At 36.1% G+C, this 11015-nt stretch overlaps 1 pseudogene; it reads right to left on the reverse strand.

Moving 5' to 3' along the window:
• Nucleotides 1–9948, reverse strand: part of LOC107027620 — a 32826-nt pseudogene extending 22878 nt beyond the window's left edge.
• Nucleotides 9949–11015: the final 1067 nt, after the last annotated feature.

Here is an 11015-nt window from a genome sequence, read left to right on the forward strand (position 1 = left end):
AGGAGTGGTTCAAGTAATCAAAGTCAACCTAGGATCAAGAAGAAGGTTACACTCAAGATGAACCTAGGAGTGCTAAGGTAAAATTTGAGAAAGGAGGTGGTTCTCAAAACGGCAAGCCTACATGTGCTACTTGTGGAAAGAGTCACTATGGGGAATGCCTATTGGGTACAAGTATTTGTTTTGGATGTGGTAAATATGGACACAAAGTGAGATATTGTCCTAATTGAAATGGTAAGCAAGTTGTTCCTAATGCTCTGAAAGATAATGCTCTAAAAGAAAGGCTCATTTCTATGCACTTCGGGCTAGAGGAGGAAAGTCGTATGAGGGTGATGAGCATGATGTTATGTTCTTGTATTTCTCTCTTTAGTGATATGAGTTTCGTATAAGTGGGGGAGTATGGTTAGTAGATGAGCTAGATGATTATAGTAACATTTTGGATTGTTTTATAGATATCATTGTGTTCAAGAGTCTTGTTGGCATTGAATTTCATTGATTCTTTGCATTGTGTATTCTCTGAAGTTATGACTACATTGTAAAATGTGTTTATATGGTTTTATCTTTCCTATGAGCATCTTTCTATCATTATTTTCCTAAAAGATGCATTTTTTAAAATCTTGGCGTAATTCACTGTAAAGCTACCTGTTCACTGTATGATTTTTTAAAAAAGTGACTAATTCATTCTTTGGTTGATAATTGTTGCAATGTGTATAGAGCTGATGTATATGAGTATGGTAAAAAATATAAAATCAGTTTTTGCTATTTGGACTGAAGAATGTGAATTTTATGGCATAATAAGTTGTAGAACTACTTTCTATCTTCTTGTTGTGTTCTGGGTCTCTTGATTATGTGAAATTGATGTAGCTTGTAGATTTTACATTGTATAATGTGTTATGTGGTATGTTTGAGCGTTGTTAACTGAATATTTACTCTTGGAAGGATTTGGAGAGCGACAAGTGTCATTCGAGGACGAATGTTGTCCAAGTGGGGGGTAATGTAACACCTCAAAAATGATTTTGGTTAAACTAGATCGTACCGTGGTTTTCGTGGGGGTCTAAGGTCCTAAAATTGTTTATACTGTTGTATTGATGCAATTTCTAAGATTTTAGGTGAATTGGAAGTCAAACATCAAGTGACGACCAAGACGTTCAATAACTAGTCACCTATGTTCCTCATATGTGGTTTTGAGCTTATATGTGTGAGTTATGACCTTATGAGTCTCTTATATGAGCTACAATTATTGTTAAAATTAGTGTGTCAAGTTTCATAAAGTTTGGACGCCAAACGTCCATGAATGTCCATGACGTTTGAAAGGTGTGCCTTGAAATGATCTTATGTGTCTTGGCATGATTCATCGAGTTTTACATGTTCATTTTGGATGAAATTGATACAGAGGTCCTAAATTTGTATACGATCATACTGGGATTGGAAACGTCCATTCAAAAGTTCGCAAGCAACAGCCAAGGTTTCTTGATGAAGGACCCTTCATTTGAGATAGAGGCTGTCAAAACAAGTTCAATCGAATGAGGCAAACGACGGCTAGTTGGATAGTCCACACCCCATTGATAGACTTCGTTGGTCAATACATAGCCTAGGGATCTCAATCTCCCAATGTCTAGTATCAGTCCCAAACGACGGCCAGCCAGGATGATCTGTTTGTGGACAAATGGTCCATTGATGGCCAATCGTTGGTGACGTCTAGTCCTGCGCAATTCACCATTAAGTTGGAGGGTGAATTGGTAAATTTACCCAACGTACAAATAAGAGTTTGGACGTTTACTTAGGGGTAATTTAAGTAATTCAAGTTCTTATATAAGTCTTAAATAGCTAGATAAATTCATTCTTCCAAATCAAAACCCCAAAATTCTCTTAGAAATTTTCTAGAACTCCATTGTAACGTAACACTAGGAAGAGCTTGGATTGGAGATTTGAGTAGTGATTATTCATCAATTTCTTGGATTAACATAATTGAGGCATGGTTTTTTATCCTTGAAACTCTATTCCTAAAGGAGCCCAAAAAGAGAATTCTAATGTTTTCTAAAGATGAACTTGTCCAATTTTATGACCTATAGAGTGGTTCTAGCATTAAAGGTTTAGAATCATAATATATTTATTACATTGATATTAATTAGATGATTTATAATTAACCTATAAACCCATGTAATTCATGAACCCTAGATTTTTACTACTTTGTGGTTGACTTGATATTTTCTTAATCCTTATGAGTTCTAGTATAGTTTCTGGGTTGTTGAATAATTTTATAATCATAATCAATTTATATATATGTTTTATTATATTGATAAACCTATATTGAATTGACCTACAATCATTGAGTATTATGGTTTTTGTATTGAATTAATGATCATGGCCATGGGTGAGGGCCTATTGGTATTATATTGGATGATTTAGCTAAGGATTGAAGTGGAGAAAATGAATTGTTGGTACGCTTCCCTAATTATATTTATTTTATGTATTACAGATCTTAAATTATGTTATGATTGGTATGGTCCACTAATGGTGGTGGTGCTATGTGAGTGATGTGCCCTGTCAGCGTTACTTTATGTATTATGATGATCATGACCTTGTTGGCAACTACTTGAAGTATTATCATTACTTGTATGGTTGGTTATGTTAAGTATCATCATATCTATCAACATGCAATTAAGGTGAAATTATCCGTTCTTCTAATAATTTTTCTAGGTGATGGTGTTATACTATAACTATGTCCTTATGTGTGTAGTCTTAGAGTTGATACATGGTTATTCCTACTTGACTATATGAGTCGATGATGTCTATATTTAGTATGTTATATTAGTGTATAGGGTTACCTAAATATTATGAAGGTTGTGTGTATGCGCTTCTTGAATATGATATGCTATATGTGACAAAGTGAAGTAATGATGTGACTTGTTTAGTTAGACTTAAGTATCTCTTCTTGATGCATGAATGATATGTGAATATTAGATGTCTTGACTTAGGATTCTAAAAGCTCTTAGTATTGTATGAACGAATGATACATGACCTTAAACATGGTGAGAAGGTCCATTTATGTGGAACCATTGAGACAGAAGCTTAGAAAAAGCTTGAAGTCGAAAGCCGTAACGGTATCCTTTTTCTGTGAGTGATGGACTTATAAATGGTTGGCTGAAACGTCATGCAATCATTCTTAGGAAATTCATTAATCTATCCTCTTTGCCATTTTAAGGCAGCCCTAGTGGACCTTTTGGTAGGGTGAATGTGATTGGGTTATGAACTAGATATGGAACCTCTTCATGTGATCATTCATGTGAATTACTCTATGAGAACAAAGCCTAGGACTGGTTGAATATGGTAAGGGAAATAGATGTAGATATGAATGAGGCTACAGTGCAGAGTAAACACTTCATATTCTACCATTGGCAAGTACAATACCTTCATAGGAGTAGGATACAACTCCAGATTCAATGTTTTTCTACAATGGTCTATGTCGATTATTGTCTATTCTCATCATATGGGATACCTACTAGTATTTGAGAAGTTCTAAGAATTTAGGTGGTTGTAAAGGACCCTATCTAGACATTGCAAAATATGCTTTGAAGATGTTAGTTAGAGCCCCTAGGTCTTCTCCAAGACCATTACTTTAATATACTTATATGTAATAAAATTATCTTAAATGAAATAATGAATATAATGAATTATGTTAGACAACCATGTTAAATGAATGAGTACTTATCTAGAGTAGTTAAGGGTTGGCTAGTTAAGGTGTGTAGGGGGCATAGGAATGCTCACTACGTATCTTACCTAGAAAAGTCTTAAGCATGCTTCTAGTTAGGGAAGTTGGTTAATTTAGTAGGCATGATACAAACTTAGGTATTCTTAAGGACTATTTAGGTAATCTTGAAGAGGTCAAGTATGTATATTCTTTTCTTGATTTACTTGATTATGTCTTTCGATAACCTTTGGAAGGAGAATGTCATGATCATATGTTTGGTGTATTGTATATCTGTTTATCTTAGTATGGGTGGTCTTAAGGATAATTTAGGTGTTCCTAGATAGGGTCTATGGGTGGTGTCTCTTTTTTTTACTTATGTGAGTCTTAGGATAACTTTTAGTGAGAAGATTTAATGCTAGAAAGGGGTCTTTGTGAAGATGAGAAACATCACTGTAAAAGTGAATTGATTCACTGTAACAGTGAATTGATTCACTGTAGAGTGACACAGGTTCACTGTAACTTCTATAAAAAAAAGTGATAAAATGCTTATGTGATATACTATGTATTTCAATGGTGTTAAATGTTGTTCGTATGATATTAAATCAAAAATAGCATATTTCCATTAAAAGTCCGTTATCATGATTTTTATGCAATAAATCATACTTAGTACATATAATTATACTAATTACATGCTTTTATCTATATATAAAGAGATTCATAGGTCAAGGTGCGATTGGAGGACAAGGCTTGGATCATAGGAGAGTTCAAGCAAATGGAAGTATGTCCTCACTTGATTCGAGGACATAGATATCTTTAGTGTTTCTTGATATTTACGTATTGTACTTGACATGTGGTATTATATTTCGATTGTGTGGGTTGTGTCCCAATTATTTGTGAGTCTAAGAATTGATGATATGAGACTTAGTTCCTTTGATTTTTATTAAAAGATATTTTGAACGACTTTGAGAACGTTTTGTGAAATGTTTTAGTTCTGCACTACTTTTCAAATATTTATATGCGATAAATGATGTGAAAGATCTTGTATGAGACCTCCGAGAGGTCATGTGCTCCGATTTCACTTCGAGAGTGCCATATATTCAAGGGTATGCTCTCGGGATCTGACAGAAATTAACTTTTAAAGGACCTATTGGCAAAAGGAATCCCAGAGTGAAGAACCCATACATTAATTAATCTTAATACATGAAATTCAACTGAAATCCTAGAGAAATTGGTTTTCTTCTTCAAGCTTTCTTCTTCCTTCAATGGTTGTTGAATCGAGAGAGAAAGTAGAGACAGGTGAGAGCTTTTGGGTTTTGATTTGAGGATTTTCTTTGAGTGAGTAAATATGAGGGAAAACTGATCGAAAATCAATATGTATTCCGCTCATGAAATACAAAAAAGACCCCTCACTTAAGTTGACCCTTTAATAAAGTCAAACTTGAATTCCAAATTTTAGAATTTTGTCGGAGAAAAACTCCGCGATACGGAGCTGCTCCCGCAAGATTTAACAATTAACTTTTTAGACAGAAGAGTACACGATTTGTCCGCGACGCAGTCATCATATTTGGACAAAATAACAACCAGTCCGCGACGCGGACCTATTCCAGCCAAGTGCAATTTGGCTACTGCTTTGGCAGCATGATTGGCTAAGTTTGGGGTCCCGTTGTGGATACCTAGGGCGATCCTTGGGAGGTCGGACCTATTAGTTTTCACCCAATACACATTATTTTACCTATTAAAAGTATTTATACATGTTTTAGACTTCTTTTGAAACCTCCAAACAAACCTGAAACCTAAGGACGCTTTATTAGTTCAATTGCACTAGCTTACGGACGTAAAGGACATTTCTTGACGCCTTGACTCTAAAACATCCTAAATGGTTTCTAAATATTATTTTAGGATTATAAATAGTGTTTTAAGATTTAATTTATCATGTATGGTTATATCTTAGGTCATGGACTTTCGGAGTGTTACATTATCCCTCCCTTAGAAACATTCATCCACGAATTACACTTAAATCTTTTGTAATTAAAAAAATAGACTCAATACTAGCAGCCCAACAAAGAACAGCATGAAAAAACATGAGTTACAACTCAAATAAAAATTGTATTATGGAATTTACACAGAGTAACATGAAGCGTCAATTACTTCATATAAGAGCTCAACATTATCGCATGAGGAATTTCCTTCTCAACAACAACATGAGCTCAACACAACATATAGAGTCACTTACGCCAAAATTCCTTTCAATGCACATCAACATGCTCAATAACTTTTCATAAAGGCAACAACATACAGAAATACACCAAAATAAGTGCAAATCAAGTAAAAGAGCATTTTGCATGAAATTTCATTTTAGCAAAAACCTTTATCATTAATATGCTTATCTTCGCAAAACAAGTCAAATTCAATTTATTTATTATTTTCATTATTAATATGTAAAATTAACCTTAATTAGCAAATATATGAGGATAACATGACTTCATGTTGGCCTCGGCCTCTCATGTTTCTCTCTCAACTAGTTGGTTTATCCGTAGAATATTTACAGAGGCCACCTCTTTGTTCCTCAATTTTTTTACTTGCCGATCATGGATTTCCACCGGACTTTTTTCCTAGGAGACGTTCACATCCACACCTTCAATAGAATAAATGGACTCGGGATCACCGATACACTCTTAAGCATGGTTTCATGGAACACTGGATGAATCGGAGCTAGTTCACAAGGTAATCTCAACGTGTATGCCACCATGCCACCCCTTTGTGAAATTTCATACGGACCCACATAATGCGGACTCAACTTTCCTTTCTTCCCAAACCTCATCACCCCTTTCATGGGTGAAATTTTTAATTACACCTTATCACCTTCTTTAAATTAAAGTTCTCTTCTCCTATTGTCGGCATAAGACTTTTGCAAATTATAGGCTGCCTTCAATCTATCACTTATGACACGAACTTTCTCCAAATTTTCACATAATAATTCAGGACCAACGATTGAAAACTAACAAACTTCCGATCACCTAATCGGCGATCTACATCTCTTACTATATAAAACATCAAAAACAGCCATGGATATAGTCGAATGTTAACTATTATTATCAGAGAACTCAACCAAAGGCAAATCTTCATCCCTACATCCCTTGAATTCGATAACAAAAGCTCTAAGAATATCGTCAAGGGATTGAATAGTACTCTCCGCTTGACCATCCGTTTTGGGGATGAAAAGCGGTGCTTAACTTCACTCTTTGTAACCAACCCTCTTTAGAATGACCTCCAAAATCTATATGTGAATTGTTTTCCCCTATCCGATATGAAGGATAATTGAATACCATGAAAGAAACACAATCTCATCTATGAAGGTGATTGCATAATTCTCCACCTAGTAAGTGGAATTGACGGGATTAAAATGAGCGGATTTTGTAAATCTATCCACCGCCACCCATATAGAGTCATTTTGCCTTCTAGTCCGAGGCAAACCGACTACGATGTACATATTAGTGTCTTCCACCCGACTTTTGGTAGTCGTGTTTCAATTGTTTGCAATTTGGACACCTTGCAACGAATTCGAGTATGTACATTTTAATCCATCTAACCAAAACACTTCTCTAAGGTCATGATATAACTTAGTAGAACCCCTAAGGTCATGATATAACTTAGTAGAACCCGTATTAATTTAATAATGGGAACTATGAGCTTCCTCAAGAATCCCGTATCTCAAGTTATCAACAATGGCCACACACAATATATCTTGATACCCCAAAACACCATCCCCCTTCCCCAAGGCGAATGACTCATTAAGCTTACCAAGAACAAATTCCATCAACTCAATCAATGATGGATCAAGGTGTTGCTTAGACATCACCTCAACCACCAAATATGATTCGGAGTTATGATGGACCATAAAACCACCATTTGGAGAATCTTCCAATCTAACCCCAAAACAAGCCAACCTATGAACATCTTTCACTAGGTATTTCTTGGCTTCTTCTAAATGAGGCTAACTATCCGTGGTCATATGACTTAGAGCATCAGCTACCACAATGGCCTTGGCGAGGTGGTATAGAAAACTTATGTCATAATATTTCAACGATTCCAACCATCTTCTTTTTTGAAACTTTTAATTATTTTGGCTAAAAACATATTGAAGCCTCTTATGGTCGGTATACACATCAACATGAACCCCATCAAGATAATGCCACTATATTTTCATGGGAACTACCACGGCCGCTAACTCAAGATCATGAGTTTGATAATTCTTTTCATGCACCTTAAGTTGTCTAGAGGCATAGTCTACTACTTTATCGTGTTGCATAAGGACACAACCCCTAGTCCACTCAGGATGCATCACAATATACCACAAACACCTAAGTATCATACGGTAAAGGCAACACCGGAACGGAGGTAAGCTATCTTTCAAAATCTGGAAACTTCTTTCACACGACTCTGACCACTCAAATTTTACACTCTATTGGGTCAATATAGTCAAAGGAGAAGAAATGGACGCAAAACCATACAGCAAACTTCAATAGTACCCTGCTAGACCCAAGAAACTCCTAATTTCGGTTTGAGATAATGGTCTAGGCCAATTTTTAACCATGTCGTTTTTCCTTGGATCAACCTCAACTTTCTCACTAGTGATGATATGACCAAGAAACGCCACCGACCTCAATCAAAACTCACATTTGCTATACTTGGCAAATAATTGGTGTTCCTTAGGCACTTGTAAAACCTCTCTCAAATGGTCCATGTGTTCGCCCTAATTTTTTGAATGTACCATGATGTCGTCAATGAAGACAATGACAAATGAATCTAGGTAACTTCAAAACACTCTATTTGTTAGGTCGAAAAAAACCGCCAAGGCATTAGTGAGACCAAAGGACATTACTAAAAACTCAAAGTTAACATACCTATTTTGAAATACTATTTAAGGTATATCCTCACCTCTCTCCCTAAGTTGGTGATACCCCGACCTCAAGTAAATCATAGAAAAGTAGCTTGCCCCTTGGATTTGATCAAATAAGTTGTCAATCTGAGGGAGATCATACTTGTTGTTAATGGTAACTTTATTGAGTAATCAACGCACATTGTAATAGACCTATCATTCTTCTTCACAAACAATAACAGAGCACCCCATGGAGAAATACTAGGTCTAATAAAGACTTTTTCTAGTAAGCCCTTCAGTTGAGCCTTAAAATCTTTCAATTTGTCCGGAGCCATCCGATAACGATGAATTAAAATATGGTTTGTATACGGTAGCAAGTGAATACCAAAATCAATTTCCCGTTCGGGATGATTTCTAGGAAGATCATTTAGGATAACCTCCGGAAATTCCATCACTACAGGGACCAACTCAATGGGAGGATTTTCGTAGTCTGAATCATTGACTATTATAATATGGAATAAACACCCTCTAGAGATCATCTTAAAAGCCTTTTAAAAAGAAATGATACGACCTCTAGGAATAGAATTGCCTCCTTCCACTCCAAAATGGGTTTGTTAGGAAAATTAAACATGATAATTATTGTCCTACAATCTAGGGAAGCAAAACAATCATGAAACCAGTCCATTCCCAAATGGACATCAACATCGACCATATAAAGTTCTACTTATTAAACATGAGTAACTCTATGAGCAAATATTATAGGACAATTGTTGACATCCAATTTTGGCCTAACATTTTAAAAAAAATTCATAATTTTGGGCCACAACGCTAAGCCCGTCATTTGAGCCCATTTTGAGTTTTTATTTAACTTGCTAACTAGGTCAAAAAGAGGGGGGGAAATTTTCGGAAAAAAAAAGGAGCCGCAGCCCCCTCTCCTCTCTTTCTCCTCCCAGCTGCTCCTAGCCGCAGCCCCCTCTCCTCCCAGCGCTCCCTCTCATCTTCCTCCCAATAACCTTCCTCTTCTCTTCTCCCTTCCCTCTCCTCTCTTACCGCCGCCCTGCTCTCCATTGAAGTCGATGGATGGGATAACGGCAGCGACGACTGCTCCGCCCAGCAGCTGTGGCGAAGTAGCAGCAGCTGCACGCAACCGGAAGCCACCTGCGTGAGGCAGCGCCACCCCTCGCTTCTCTCACCTCTCCATATCCAGCCGCTCTCACTCTTCCTCTCCCCTTCCCTCTCCCTTTTTCCCCCTCTCCCCCTCGTCTTCTCCTCTTTCACCTCTCGTTTCTGGCGAGCAACGACAACCAACAGCGATAGCAGACAGCCACCTGCGAACTCCGGCCAGCTCAAAATCGGAAACCACCACTGAGACAACCCACATTTTCCCTTCCCCTCTTGCCTCTTTTAAATGGTATGTTAATTTTTTGCAGGCCATCAATGAGCTTAAAGCTCTATCAAGCTAGCGCTCGGAGCTCCGAACAGAGAATACAACCCCTATCTCCGTTTCCCATCTTTTCCGGTGAACTTGAGCTCGAAGATACACTAGCGCCGCACAAACATAATAGCAACACCAAAACGATCTCAACATCCAACCAAATTTGCCACTTCCGGCGGAGCTCGAAGCTCCAATGACCAGAATCCTTTTCCCTTTCCCCCTTCACGATTTCTACTCCATCTTTTTACAGGTATTCATTCAACTAATAAATCAGCAATTCAAAAGCAACAAGAAAACATCATTTCTGACGAAGGAGCATGAAGCTCGAACAACAACAGCCTCGTCTTGATTCCGACAGCAACAAACTCCCAGATCTGCCCGGCAAAGTAGTAGCATGGTAATCCGTATACATCACTGTTTGTTCTTATCTTCATATTAATTGATATTGTTTCTCATATTTTTATTTTCTTGCAAGTTTTAATTATTGTTTTGGTGTCTGTTATATATTGGTGTTATCTTAGTTATAGTTTATTTTTGTGATTCAATTTTATTATTTTTATTTTGTAGATTTTTTTTTCTTTTACCTTGTATGCCTTGTTTCATTTTTTTTTTCATTTTTTATGTTATTATTGATGGGCTGCACATGTTTGTTTTATTTTGTGTAAATGATTATTTATTCTATTTTTAATTAGCATATAGAGTTCGTTAGCTCCTTATATTTATGGCTTTAAGTTATTTATATATTTTTGGTGATGTCTTGATATTTTAAAGAAGAATTGTGTTTTTATTGGTTGGTAAAAGTTATTGTCTGTTATTATTTCTCTTTATTTTATCCAACAATATAGTTTTCTCATTGTTTATTGTCTTATATAATATTTATTTTATCATTTTTATTACACCGTTAAGTTTATTAAAATTTGTTTTGCATTATGGTAATAGTTGTTAGTTTCATCTTCATTATTATATTATATATTATTAAGTACATTTCATCTTGATTTGTTATATTTAGTCAT

Source organism: Solanum pennellii, chromosome 8 (genome assembly GCF_001406875.1).
Source record: "Solanum pennellii chromosome 8, SPENNV200".
NCBI classification, from domain to species: Eukaryota; Viridiplantae; Streptophyta; class Magnoliopsida; order Solanales; family Solanaceae; genus Solanum; species Solanum pennellii.